This window comes from Pseudorca crassidens, chromosome 3 (genome assembly GCF_039906515.1).
Source record: "Pseudorca crassidens isolate mPseCra1 chromosome 3, mPseCra1.hap1, whole genome shotgun sequence".
In the NCBI taxonomy this organism is placed as follows: Eukaryota; Metazoa; Chordata; class Mammalia; order Artiodactyla; family Delphinidae; genus Pseudorca; species Pseudorca crassidens.
Genome location: NC_090298.1, coordinates 123,910,183 through 123,924,842, shown reverse-complemented (window position 1 = coordinate 123,924,842; position 14,660 = coordinate 123,910,183). Strand labels below are relative to the sequence as shown.

Here is a 14,660-nt window from a genome sequence, read left to right as displayed (position 1 = left end):
AATTAAATGGAGGAGAAATAGTCTTTTTAACAAATGGTGCTGGGACAACTGGTCTCTACATGTAAAAGAATGAATTTGGATTCCTACCTCACACCATATACAAAAATTAACTCAAAATGTATCATAGTCCTAAATGTAAGAGCTAAAAGTACAAAACTCTTAAAAGAAAGGCGTAAATCTTCATGCTCTTGGATTAGGCTATGTTTTCTTAGATATGACACCAAAAGCATAAGCAACAAAAGAAAAAGTAGTGAAACTGGACATGATCAAAATTAAAAACTTTTGTGCTTCAAAAAACAGTCTCAAGTAAAAAGATGACCCACAGAGTAAGAGAAAATTCAGAAAATCTTATATCTGATAAGGGACATGTGTCTAAAATATATAAATACATCTTCAAACTCAGTAGTAAAAAGCAAATAGCCAATTAAAAAGTGGCCAAAGTATCAAAATAGTTCACTCAAGGAAATATACAAATGGCTAATAAAGACATGAAAAAATGCTTACCATCATTAGACTTCAGGGAAATGCAAATCACAATGAGATATCACAGTAGGATGACACTAATCAAAAAGAAATATAATGATCACTTTAGGCAAGGAAGAAATTGTAACCCTTATAAACTGCTGGTGGGGATGTATAGTGGTGCAGCCATTTTGGAAAACAGATTGCAGTTGCTCGAATGGTTAAATATCCAGTTACCACATGATCTAGAGATTCTACCCCTTGGTGTATACCCAAGAGAACTGATAACATGTCCACCAAAAACTTGCGCGTAAATGTTCATAGCAGCATTATTAATAATGGCCCAAAAGTCCAACAACCCAAATATCCATCTACTGATAAATTAATAAAGAAAACGTAGCATAACCATACATTGGAGCATGATTTGGCAATAATGATGTACTAATATATGGTACAACATGGATGGACCTTGAAAACGTTGTGCTAAATGAAAGATGCCAGTCACAAAGGACCACATATTATATGATTCCATTTATATAAAAAGTCCAGAATAGGCAAATCTATTGAGATGGTAAATAGATTAGTAGTGTCCTAGCGCTGGGGGGAGGTGGAAGGTTTGAAGTTAATGGCTAAGGGATAAGGAGTCTCTTTGGGGGGTGAAAAAAATATTCTAAAATTGTTGTGGGGATGGATATAGTACTCTGTGAATAAATTAACAGCCATTGAATTGTACCCTTTAAAAGTGTGAATTATATGGTATGTGAATTATATTCCAATGAGGCTGTTTAAATATAGCAATGCAACTGATGGGACTACAAATCAAGACTATGATAAGATGTCACTGCAAACCTATTAAAACAGATATAATAAAAAATAGTGACAATACCAAATACCGGCAAGGTTATGGAGAAACCGGATCTCTCAGCTATTGCTGGTAGGAATGTAGTACAGTCACTTGGAAAATAATTTGCCACTTTCTTAAAAGTAATCTATACATTCACGTACCATACAACCTAGCAACCACACTCCTGGGCGTTTACTCCAGAGCAATGAAAACTTATATCCAAATGAATTCCATACATTATTGTTCATAGCAGTTTTGTTTGTAATTTCAAAAAACTGAAATAACCAAAATGTCCATTCAAAAGGACAATTTGCTTAAAAAATTTACGGTACAACCATACCATAGAATACTACTCAGCAATAAAAGGTAATGAACTACTGATACATGCAACTTGGGTGGATCTCAAGTTCATTACATTGAGTGAGAAGAACCAATCTTATGAGGTCCCCTATGTGATTCCATTTATACAACATTCTCATAATGTCAAAATTATAGAGATGGAGAACAAATTACTGGGTTGCCAGGGGTTAGGGATGGTGGAGGCAAGGGAATGGGTGTGGCTATAAAGAGGTAGCATGGGGAAGACCTTAGTGGTGATATAATAGTTCTTTATCTTGAGTCAGGGAGTGGTTACACTAACCTGTAAATGTAACAAAATGACATAGACCTATGCATACCTTGTACCAATATTAGTTTCCTGGTTTTGATATAGCACTGTTGTTAGCTAAGATATAATCACTGAAGAAAACTGGGGAAAGTGTACACAGGAACCTCTCTATACTATCTTTGCCACTTCCTGTAGATCTATAATTATTTCAAAATAAGTTAAATGTATGTATGTATGTTCTTATCTACCTATCTATCACAATATAAATACACTGCCATAAATATATATATTTATCTATGACAATTCAGTTGGCAGACACTCAGTAACTATTAACTGAGCTATTTCTTGAGGAGATATGTATAAATGTATAGGAAATGCAAGAAAATTTATTAAAGTTAAGCACACTACTCCTCACTCCTCTCAGACGACGCCCAAGATAAAAACCAAGAGAAATGAGTCATCCTCTGGAGAAGGATGTGCCTTATCTACACTGAAAATGTGTGCAAATAAATGATAAATAAACATGCCACACTCCCTAAATTTTTCCCGTTCTAAATATACATTATAATAGTGGATTTAGGTTTCTCAAGCTGTCTAAGTCATGGCTGTGATCCCCCAGTCTGGAGGAAATGCTGTGCTTGCAAGAGCTATGACTTCATTTCCTTCCAGAGCAAGTTCCCCCCTTTCAGGTTCTTGCACATGTGAAATTCCCTCGTCTTTCACTCCATGGGGCAGCTGGTTCCCAGCCTTGGAGTAAATTCAAACATTGTGGTTCAGAACATGCCAGCAGCTGCCAGAAGGATCCTAATCTTTCAGTTCCTGGGCCATTGGGGAAAGGGTTTTTGGCCAAGGTAATCAGAGACTGACTCCACTTAATACAAACCAGACAGCCAGGGTGGAGGGCTTCCCCTCGGGAGCCTGGCTCAGCTTCTCATCCATACAGACTCCTTTCGCAAGGTCTCAGCTGCATGAACCTCATCCCTCACTGATCATGTCCCTCCCCAGCAGGAGTGGAACAAAGGTCTGTGAACTCGGTGGCCACACACAAACTTGTACTCCATCTCTTAGGCTGCCACAGCCCACCAGGCCAGGATGGACTCAACAAGGATGCCCTCACCACACTGGAACCCACCTCCAATGATCTTTGTATCTCTAATTACAATTCCTCAAGCCTGCTACCCAACTCCCAAACTTCCTGCTATTCTTCACGTTGTTATATGTATTTTCTTACCCCCTACAAAGTGTCTTACCACCCACATCAAAGTCCAGTTACTATGGTTAGCATTATTATTGACAGTCACCATTTCAAAAAAGCTTATTATGTTCTAGGATTTTGTATACAGTATTTAATTTAGTCATGACAACAACCATCAATGTTAGACAATTACTTTCTTAATTTTCCAAACAAACTAAAAACAATATCAGCAACAACTGAGGTCTGCATATTTCCAAGTCCTTGCTTATAATGTTGCCACCATAGGTCTGCCTGTGATACAGACGGACCTGTCTTTCCATGGTCCATGCTGTGACCTTCGGAATGTGAGACACCTGAGCTTGAACCCTGTTAGATGACTCTTGATCAGTGGCCCTTGTACAGCACATAGGCGTCTGAGCCCATTTCCTCATCTGTGAAAATTGAAGATGAAAATAATGCCTGCCTCACTAAACTGTTGAATGAATTAAATGAGATAATAATGTATGTAAACTACTCAGCCTGATACCTGACAAAAAATGGACCCCGGTGAATGTCTCTCAAGTGAATTAGGAAATGAGCCTATAGCAATTAACATGAATAGGGGAGAAAAGAGACAGAAAATGCCAGTGACTCACAGGACTCAAAGTCATATTTGGCTTTGTGACACTGGCCAGACACATTTGGATAAGGGAGTCCCATGGCTCTCTCCCAATTCTATTGCCTGTTGCTGTCTGTAGAAGTTCAGTGCTAATCAGGCCACACCATGCTCTTGGGAGCAATTCACTTTGATTCTATAGGCACCAATGACATCTCTAAGGCAGCTGTTCAAAAACACTTTTTTAAAAAAAATTTATTTATTTATTTTTGGCTGCATTGGGTCTTCATTGCTGCACGCGGGCTTTCTCTAGTTGTGGCGAGCAGGGGCTACTCTTCATTGCGGTACGCGGGCTTCTCATTGCAGTGGCTTGTCTTGCTGTGGAGCATGGGCTCTAGGTGCGTGGGCTTCAGTAGTTGTGGCATGTGGGCTCAGTAGTTGTGGCTCGTGGGCTCTAGAGCACAGGCTCAGTAGTTGTGGTGCACAGGCTTAGTTGCTCTGCAGCATGTGGGATCTTCCCAGACCAGGACTTGAACCCATGTCCCCTGCATTGGCAGGCGGATTCTCTTTTTTTTTTTTTAATCATCAAAATAACCTATCAGGGTTTATTAGAAAACATACCAGATAAGGCAGGGTTCTTCAATGCAACCACGGGAGGAGTCACAATAATTTAAAAAGAAACCCTTCTATGCTAAACTGACAACACTGCCACCCGCCCGAGTGAAGACAGAGCTCAACCTGGGGGCAAGTATCCTACCCACAGGCTGGACCGGGACCGGGCCCACCCAGAGTCTCCTTGCAGAAGACCTCGGCCATCTCACTTCTTGTTCTTGTCCTGCTGGTCAGCCAGGATTTTGGCTGAGGACTTGGCATCGTAGAAGAGCTCACTGATCTTCTTGATGTGCTCCTTCTCAGTGCCGTCCTTCCCGTTGATCTTGGCCAGCAGGTTGGCCGGGGTCAGCAGCTGCACCGTGTACCTCAGAGTGGTCTTGGTACCAATCTCCCCCAGGTGGTTCAGCGCCTTCTCACTGATGTTGATTCCCTCTGTCTGAGCTCGGGTTTTAATGATCTGTTTCAACTCCTGCAGGGTGTACAGCACGGTCTGGATGATCATCACTCGGTCCAGAAGGTCGAGAGGGACGCCGTGAGGAGAGGTGATGTCCTCCGTGCCCCTGATGACACAGTTGCCTCGGTTGGACGCAAAGATGACAGTGGGGGCGATGGAAGACTCCAGCGCCTGGTGCAGGTAGGTGAAGCACTCGATGTCCAGCATGTGGACCTCATCAACGAACAGAACCCCCAGAACAAGCTCTGCCACGCCCTGGTGGATGTACTTGTTCACCACCTTGTTAATCTCCCCTCAGAGTTTGTCTGTGATCTCCATCTTCTTTGGCTTCATGAGCTGGCCCATCAGGGACAGGATGTCGTGTCCCCAGTGGGGCCATGCGTTGACCACGTCCAAGTCATGCAAGGTCACGTCTTGGATGATTTCCTTCTTGTTGTGCACATCTCCCTTGGGCAAGGGGACGTACTCTTCAGCTTCAAGGTCAAATTCTGTGGCGTAGGTATCACACCTGCCCTGCCTCTTCACGGCCCCACTGTTGGCTTCGATGTAAATCACATCTCCAGCTTTTACTCGCTCTTTCTGCAAACTTTCAAAAACGCTGGGGTCCCGTTTCAACTGCTTGGTCCCCTTGGCTGTCTTGAGCCCTATGATTATGTGGCTGTTGGTCTTGCCCTAGCGCTCCATGGGGTTCTCCGTCTCACATGGGGTGAGCTCTGTGACCTCGCCTTCATATACCTCCTTGGTCTCCTTTAGCCGCAGCCCAATAGCCCCGTGGAAGTTCTCCATCAGCACTTCTGTCTCCTTAATCTCCGTGGAGTAAACTTCACTCCCCACCATCCGGCAGAAGGGGACCTTACTACCCAGTTCCTGAGCAATAGCCAGAGCTAGACCTGTCTTGCCAGTTCCAGGAGGCCCTGCCAACAAGACAGCACTTCCAGCCATTTTCTTGCTTTTGATTAATTCCACTATCACACTACGTGCCTTGCGCGCGTTCTCCTGGCCCGCGAGCTCTGAGGCCACCGCCTTGGCTAGGCCTCTCTCGACCAGCTCCAGCCGCTTCACGTGGCTGTGGGAGATGATGCGCTGTGTCTTGGTGGTGCTGTTCACCTTCTCAATCTTCATCCTGTGCACCTGGAGCCTGAGCGCCCGCTGAGCCCTGGCAGCCCGCAGGTGGATTCTTAACCACTGTGCCACCAGGAAAGCCCCCAAAACACTTTTTTTTGAAACTGAAGTATATAATGATTTATAATGTGTTAGTTTCTGTTATACAGCAAAGTGATTCGTTTTATATATATATATAAACCAAATATGTATATATATATATTCTTTTTCATATTCTTTTCTGTTATAGTTATCACAGGATACTGAATATAGTTCCCTGTGCTATATAGTAGGACCTTGTTGTTTATCCATTCTATGTTAAAATAATTTTCATCTGCTAATCCCAAACTCCAATCCCTCCCTCCCCCACCCCCCTTGGCAACAACAAGTCTATTCTCTATGTCTGTGAGACTGTTTCATAGATAAGTTCATTTGTGTCATATTTTAGATTCCATATATAAGTGATATCATATGGTATTTGTCTTTCTGTTTCTGATTTACCTCACTTAGTATGATAATCTAGGTACATCCATGTTGCTACAAGTGGCATTATTTCATTCTTTCTTATGGATGAGTAGTATTCTATTGTATATATGCACCACATCTTCTTTATCCATTCATCTGTCGATGGACATTTAGGTTGTTCTCAAGTCTTGGCTATTGTGAATAGTGCTACTATGAACATAGGGGGTTTATGTATCTTTTTAAATTATAGTTTTGTCCAGATATATGCCCAGCAGTGGGATTGCTGTATCATATGGCAACTCTATTCTTAGTTTTCCGAGGAACCTCCATACTTTCTCCATAGTGGCTGCACCAACTTATATTCCCACCAACAGTATAGGAGTGTTCCTTTTTCTCCACAGCCTTTCCAGCGTTTGCTATTTGTAGACTTTTTAATGCTGGACATTCTGACCAGTGTGAGGTGATACCTCACTATAGTTTTTTTTTTTTCTCACTGTAGTTTTGATTTGCATTTCTCTAATGATTAGTGATGTTGAGCATCTCTTCTTGTGACTTTTGGCCTTCTCTATGTCTTCTTTGGAGAAACATCTATTTAGGTCTTCTGCCCATGTTTTGATTGGGTTGTTTGTTTTTCTGTTGTTGAGTTGTAAGAGCTGTTTGTATATGTTGGAAATTAAGCCTTTGTCGGTCACATCATTTGCAAATATTTTCTCCCAGTCCTTAGGTTGTCTTTTTGTTTTGTTTATGGTTTCCTTTGCTGTGCAAAAACTTATGTTTTGATCAGGTCCCATTTGTTTATTTTTGCTTTTATTTCTATTGCCTTGGGAGACTGACCTAAGAAAACATTGGTATGATTTATGTCAGAGATTATGATTTATGTTTTGCCTATGTTCTCTTCTAGGAGTTTTATGGTGTCCAGCCTTATATTTAAATCTTTAAGCCATTTTGAGTTTATTTTTTTGTATGGCATGAGGGTATGTTCTAACTTCATTGATTTACATGCAGCTGTCCAGCTTTCACAATACCACTCTTTGAAGAGACTCTCCTTTCTCTATTGTATATTCTTGCCTCCTGACTATAGGTGTGTGGGTTTATTTCTGGCTTTCTATTCTGTTCCATTGATCTATACATCTGTTTTTGTGCCAATACCATACTGGGTTTTTTGTTTGTTTGTTTGTTTTTATTTAACATCTTTATTGGAGTATAAGTGCTTTACAATTGTGTGTTAGTTTCTGCTTTATAACAAAGTGAATCAGCTATACATATACATATATCCCCATATCTCCTCCCTCTTGAGTCTCCCTTCCATCCTCCCTATCCTACCCTGCTAGGTGGTCACAAAGCACCCAGCTGATATCCCTGTGCTACACAGGTGCTTCCCACTAGCTATCTATTTTACATTTGGTAGTGTATATATGTCCATGCCACTCTCTCACTTCATCCCAGCTTACCCTTCCCCCTCCCCGTGTCCTCAAGTCCATTCTCTACGTCTGTGTCTTTATTCCTTACCATACTGTTTTGATTACTGTAGCTTTGTAGTATTGTCTGAAGTCTAGGAGGGTTATACCTCCAGCTTTGTTCTTTTCCTCAGGGTTGCTTTGGCAATTCTGGGTAATGCTTCCATATAAATTTTATGATTATTTTTTCTAGTTCTGTGAAAAATGTCATGGGTAGCTTGATAGGGATCAAATCTGTAGATTGCTTTGGGTAATATGGCCATTTTAACAATATTAACTCTTCCAATCCAAGAGCATGTGATATCTTTCCATTTATCTGAATCATCTTCAGGGAGTTCCCTGGTGGTCCAGTGGAATCATCTTCAATTTCCTTTATCAATGTTTTATAGTTCTCAGCATATATCTTTCACCTCCTTGATCAGATTTATTCCTCAGTATTTTTTATATGATTTTAAAAGAGATTTTTTTTTTACATTCCTTTTCTGATATTTCAGAAATGCAACAGATTTCTGTATGTTAATCTTGTATCCTGCAACCTTGCTCAATTTGTTTATCAGTTCTAGTAGTTTTTGTGTGGAGTCTTTAGAGTTTTCCATATATAGTATCATGTCATCTGCATATAATGACAATTTTACCTCTTCCAAATTAGATACCTTTTATTTCTTTTTGTTGTATGATTGCTGTGGCTAGGACTTCCAATACTATGTTGCATGGAAGTGGTAAGAGTGGGCATCCTTCTCTTGTTCCAGATTTTAGTGGGAAGGTTTTCAGCTTTTTGCCATTGACAAAAACACTGTTTTTGAGAAGGACTCACCCAAAAATGTTATATCTGAAGATCCCTCTCTCTCTCTCTCTCTACTGCTAGACAGAGGAATAACTCCATACAAAGGCAAAATTCATGGGAACACTGACTCATATCTGTGTTGAGCCCAGTGTCTCTATATCATCAGCTCATCAATTCTGAGACTTTGAGATTTTACCTACTAGTAAAATAGGAGGGAAATAGGGAGAAACCTCAAAAAGGTATTTTGTAAAACAAAGAAGATTTTAAAGCAAAAGCATAGAAAGAACTTATCTCCGTTTTTTTGTTTGTTTGTTTGTTTGTTTTGCGGTACACGGGCCTCTCACTGTTGTGGTCTCTCCCGTTGCAGAGCACAGGCTCCGGACGTGCAGGCTTAGAGGCCATGGCTCACGGGCCCAGCCGCTCCACGGCATGTGGGATCTTCCCGGACTGGGGCACGAACCCGTGTCCCCTGCATCAGCAGGCGGACTCTCAACCACTGCGCCACCAGGGAAGCCCCTATCTCCATTTTTAAAAATTGTATAAAATTTGATTAACACTCATCACAGTGATCTTTTTTTTCTTATTCTACTATATACCCATGAAAACTTTGTTATGGAACTAACCTCAATATGGACAGGTATTTAGGAATGACTGCAGTATATTATTTGTTTCATAAAAATCCAGAAACACGGGCTTCCCTGGTGGCGCAGTGGTTGAGAGTCCGCCTGCTGATGCAGGGGACACTGGTTCGTGCCTCAGTCCGGGAAGATCCCACATGCCGCGGAGCGGCTGGGCCCGTGAGCCATGGCCTCTAAGCCTGTGCGACCGGAGCCTGTGCTCCACAACGAGAGAGGCCACAACAGTGAGAGGCCCTAGTACCACAAAAAAAAAAAAAAAAAAAATCCAGAAACACTGTTACTATTCTCAGTTTACATTGGAAGAAACTAAAGATACTTAGGGTAAAGAGATTTTTCAAAGACACAGTGCATTAGACTGAGTGGGTGGACTCAGACCCAAAAAGCTCAGTATTAGGAAGTTCTCATGATGCAGTGCCAGCAACCTATGAAATGCTAAGTAATTCACAAAAGCTTAGTCACAGCAAATTTTAGGCTACAGTTACGTAGCTGTAAATATATAAAAGAAAATTGAAATTTTCATCAATTATCTTTAGTTTTTCCACTCCCCAAAAAACAAATTATATATCTAGATAATCTAAAAATAGGGTTACTGATTCAATATAAGAATAATATTCTTCTATATATTGCATTTATATATATGTTCTCAAATTAAGAGAACACAGCTTCATCATTCTCTCTTTCTCTGTCTTCCTCCCCTGCCTCTCCTCTTTTCCAACATCTAACACATAGTCCCCTACATTCTCAGTGCTACCTAATGTCTTGACCTTTCATATACTCTGTACACTACAGTAGGAAAGTGTTGGGGTGAGTAAAGTTTTTATAAGTTTGTATATGGTTTCAGAAACAATTTGATAATGATAACATCTTGGAAACTCAGCTAATTAAAAGCCAATCAAACTCTGATGCCAGGTCCCCATATCACGATAAAGTATTTCCTCCTGAGGTAAGGCTGCCTAGCTCAATCTGCTAAGACTTCTCAGCTCCTGAGTCTTTAGAATTACTGCCCTTTAGAGCCACTATTTTAGAGCAATGCCTAATGTCACCATAACTGTTGCATTTTTTGGAGGACTAGTTGCCCTGCATGCAAACACTTGAGCTGACCGCACACATCTGAGTGAGCCAGCTTATAACCAACTCCACGCTTGGGAATAATCAGCGGAGCTCCCAAACCAAGTCCCATGGACCTCCATTCTTCAGGGTGTCATTATGCGCGCCTTTCTGCTCCCTCACTCCAAACAACAGCAGGTGCAATAGAAACAACAATGCTTCATATTCAGATTTATTTAGTTAATGCTGAATTATGTTATTTTCATATAGTCCTGCTCAGAAACTGTATGCTAATATTCATGATGAGTTTCCAAATACACTGAGTTTGTCAAATATATTAAACTAAAGTACCCATTTTTATAGGATTCAAGGAGGTAACTTAAAAAAAAAATTCCTGCACTATTATTTGTGGAAATGTGTCTTGGGAAATTATGTTCAAGCATCAATGTGTTAAAACCAGAGTAGTTTACTTGAAACTTTTCAGATGTGTAAAATATTTCCCTAACTTTATACCCTAGAGTGAAAAGATAAATTGCAGATGCTTTTATTCTCCAGAATTCATGACTCCCTGGACTTGGGCCTGAAACATTCTATAATTTTTCTCCTTTCCAGGACCCAAGGCCACCTCCCTCCATAAATCTATCCTCAGCTATAATTATAAAAGCAAGAGTTTAATAAAAGCACGAAGTGTTCCAATAACCATGCTGCATGCAATATTTCACTTAAACCTCTGGTTAATGCTGTGAAATACCTATAATTATTGTTCCCATTTACATATGAGGGATCTAAGTCTTGCTAGGTTAAAGCATTTTTGAGATCACTTGTATAATTCTTGGAACTGAGGCATACTGTCTGTAGAGCCAGCATCTTTCAACACCTATTCTTTCTCTGCTGCGTTAAGTCCTAGTGCCTATACTGATTCTTTATTATATTTGACCTTGTAAAAAGCTGCACATGACTCACACACTTCTGCGGCCCCCGGTGCCTTAACAGTGTTTCATCAGCCCTTTTGTATTTAAATAGAGATAGAAAATAGCCAAAAGGATCAAGACATCTGCAGAGGGGCAAAGGGGACTGACTGGCTCTCCCTTCCCAGACAAAGGCTTTGTCCATCCTAGTCCTTTGTGAGCTGCTCCACACTTGAGGGATCCTCAGGGAACACAAAAGACTTGGGAAAAGGGAAGAGCAGTCCAGCTGACTGATAAAAAGCCTTCTCTGTGTCGTGTCCTTCTAACTTGGACCCCAGTGAATACCATTTGTTTAAATAATGATGAGCACATAATAGATATGATGAGGTTGCCAAGAGCCCATCCATTCAGCCTCTATTTGGCTAAGGGAAAAACAAAAAAAAGAAAAAGAAAGAAAAAAACCCACCCTGATATGGTTAGGACATGATTCATTGGGCTCAGATTTTGCCAAACTGAAGTTTGAACTGGAATCCCAAGATCTATCAGTTCTAAGGAATAAAGAAGTTGGCAGATGAACAGGACCTGCCTCCACCCTCAAAACAAAAGTGGGAGGAGACAACTGGTAACTACTTAGGAATAACTGTCAGAGCAGCAGACCTCAGTGGTACTCCCTGTTACTGCCTGAGTTGGGTAATGGGGGATGGGTTTTAGATGGCAGAAGTATACAGGGGAAAGATACTGACCTTTGGTGTCACTGGATTGAGGTTGGAGGCCTAGCTCTTTCTTGCTCAGATTATGTGATCTTGATCAAGTTAACATTACTTCTCTGAGACTTGGTTTCCTTCACTGGAAAAAGTGGAGAAAATATAGCCAACAACTTTTATGAAAATTCAATAATTTAGTATGCCTATAGTCGAAATAGAAAATTTTTGTTCCTCATTGAAAGCAGAATGCCCACCACTGAAACCATGGATGATGCATTAACCTCTCCCCATCTCTACTCTCACCCAAGAGCCCTAAACTTTCCTCTCTGTTTTAGCCACATTTCACATAAAATTTTAAAAAGGAGCATGTAGTGCTTAAAATCCAGTATAGTAGTTAAAAAAAAAAAAATGGAGATGCTGGTGAAGCCATTATGTTTCGAGGTATCCATGAGGCTTAGTCATCTCCAGGGAAGAAAATGGGAGATTGTTATAACTAACTCATCATGCACCACAATTCACAGCTATCCCTTTTGTACCCTGAAGCCTGACATTCTAACTTAACAGAGGCATCAGCACACCTCCCTGGCCTCCAGCAGAGGGAATTCAGAACTGCCCATTGAGGAACGGCCACTGAATATTGTTCTTGCAGGTGGAGACTGTTGTGATCCAGACTTCTCTGGCAGGAATGCTGCAGCCCAACTAGCATAACTTGTATCTCATGGTGTTGCCAATTTTATTTCCCTTTATCCAATTCTCTGTGTAAGCAAGAGGAGGTACCAGATGGTAGTAATACACTCGCCCATTGATTGGAACCCTACACACCAAGAAACCTTACTATCTACATAGTAAGTGTTACCAAACTCAGGTCCTCCAAGAGGCAGTTGTTTGTAGAAAGGGAAGTTGCTTTTAATCAGAATGCCAGCAATCTGGGGAGCTGGACTCAGTGTCTCCCAAAAACCACTTTCCAAGATTCTATTCGGCCATGAAAGTTTTTAAAGGGAAAAAGAAAAGTAATCTCAATTAATCATTGTGATTGGGGGTCAGAATTGTCACCATCCCCCACTGCGTGCAGGCTTGTTGACTTGTGATCTTTCTTTAGATGCTATCTTGTTCACACAGTTTGTTCGCAAGATCACTGAAAGGGAAGCTAGAGAAGAGATCTGGTCAGCTGTTAATTACTTATTCTTCATTTCTACTTCTTTGATCTATGGAAAGAACCAACACGTTAGGCAAGATATTGTGTGATCAAAAGATATGAAAGGTGTGCTAGGGAGGAAGATGAGTAGAACATGCAGGACCCTTGATTTAAAAGTTAGTTACTATGTAGCTTTGCTTAAATTGACAAGAAAAGGGGTTTCCTGCTGAGGGCAATTTCTTGCAAAGAGTTGCTTACAAACGTACTCAATAAATGGAACCGACTTTATAATTTAAGACAAGACCAGTGGGGTGAGAACGTTCTTTCCAAGATAGGAAGAATTTAAAACCAGGTACAGATCATCATCAAGGCAAGTCCCAGATACTATCCTCACAATTCCCAGAAATATCATCTAATCTCCATCAATTTTGCCCAGACTTTCATTTTCTTTAAACTCAGTCTCTTTAAGCTGGTGCCTGATTAACTTGTTATTCTTCAAAATATCTTCTTTGTCAACTTCTCCCCCATAGTTCCTGTAGGGGAGGAAAAATAATTTCCCCCCTACTCTTCTAGGCTCTTGGCTGAGAACCCCACGTAATAAGAGACAAATTAACAGGAGAAAAACAAAAGTTTAGTAATATGTATACCTCTTATATATGTGGCAGATACCCAGGAAAACTGAGTACCTCCCCAAATGGCCCAAGTCACCACCTTAAATACCTTCAGCTAACGACAAAAGAAAGATGTGTTGGGCGGGGAGGAGGGCACCTATGGAAGTTTTACAGGCAAAATGCAGTAAACAAGCATTTAAGTCCATGCCTTCTCCACTGGTAAGAGTTTCTAGAGATTTGGCCATCCTCCTCTTCCTGGTAGAGACACCCTTACAAATAGAGATTTCCCTTATAAATATAAGTATAAAGGGTAACTTCTGCTTGTTTTCAGAGATTCTCCTGTGTCTGCAGCTTTTCAAAAATAATCAACCCCAAATAACCTATATGCCAAAGAGGAGTATTTTTTTTTAATAAAGATTATTTTATTTATATTTTATTTTATTTTACTTAAAAATTTTTTTAAATTTATTTACTTTTGGCTGCATTGGTCTTCATTGCTGCACGCGGGCTTTCTCTAGTTGTGGCGAGCAGGAGCTACTCTTTGTTGCGGTGCGCGGGCTTTTCATTGCTGTGGCTTCTCTTGCTACGGAGCACGGGCTCTAGGCGCACTGGCTTCAGTAGTTGTGGCACCTAGGCTCAGTAGCTGTGGTGCACGGGCTTAGTTGCTCCACAGCATGTGGGATCTTCCCAGACCAGGGCTCAAACCCACGTGCCCTGAATTGGCATGCGGATTCTTAACCACTGCACCACCAAGGAAGCCCCCAAAGAGAAGTATTTTGAGGTGGTATGTTTTTTTTTCCCTTCACTCCATTCTCTTTCCATTGGTGCATTATCTCCCTTCTATATAAGTGGACTCTATTTATATCAGAAGTATACCCAAATTATTCTAAAAATGATTTGAGTAATCTCATATGTATTTATGTCAACCATAACCCCCAGCCAACTGACACACATACACATACAAAAAATTATTATGTAAAATCAAGAGTCTGAGGTTTAAAAGAATGACCAGGTCACAGCAAAGAAACCAGACATCCTCTA

At 40.8% G+C, this 14,660-nt stretch overlaps 1 pseudogene; it reads right to left on the bottom strand.

The window, feature by feature from the left end:
• Positions 1–4,485: 4,485 nt before the first annotated feature.
• On the bottom strand, positions 4,486–5,891 carry LOC137220829 (ruvB-like 1 pseudogene; annotated as a pseudogene).
• Between the last annotated feature and the right edge of the window lie 8,769 nt (positions 5,892–14,660).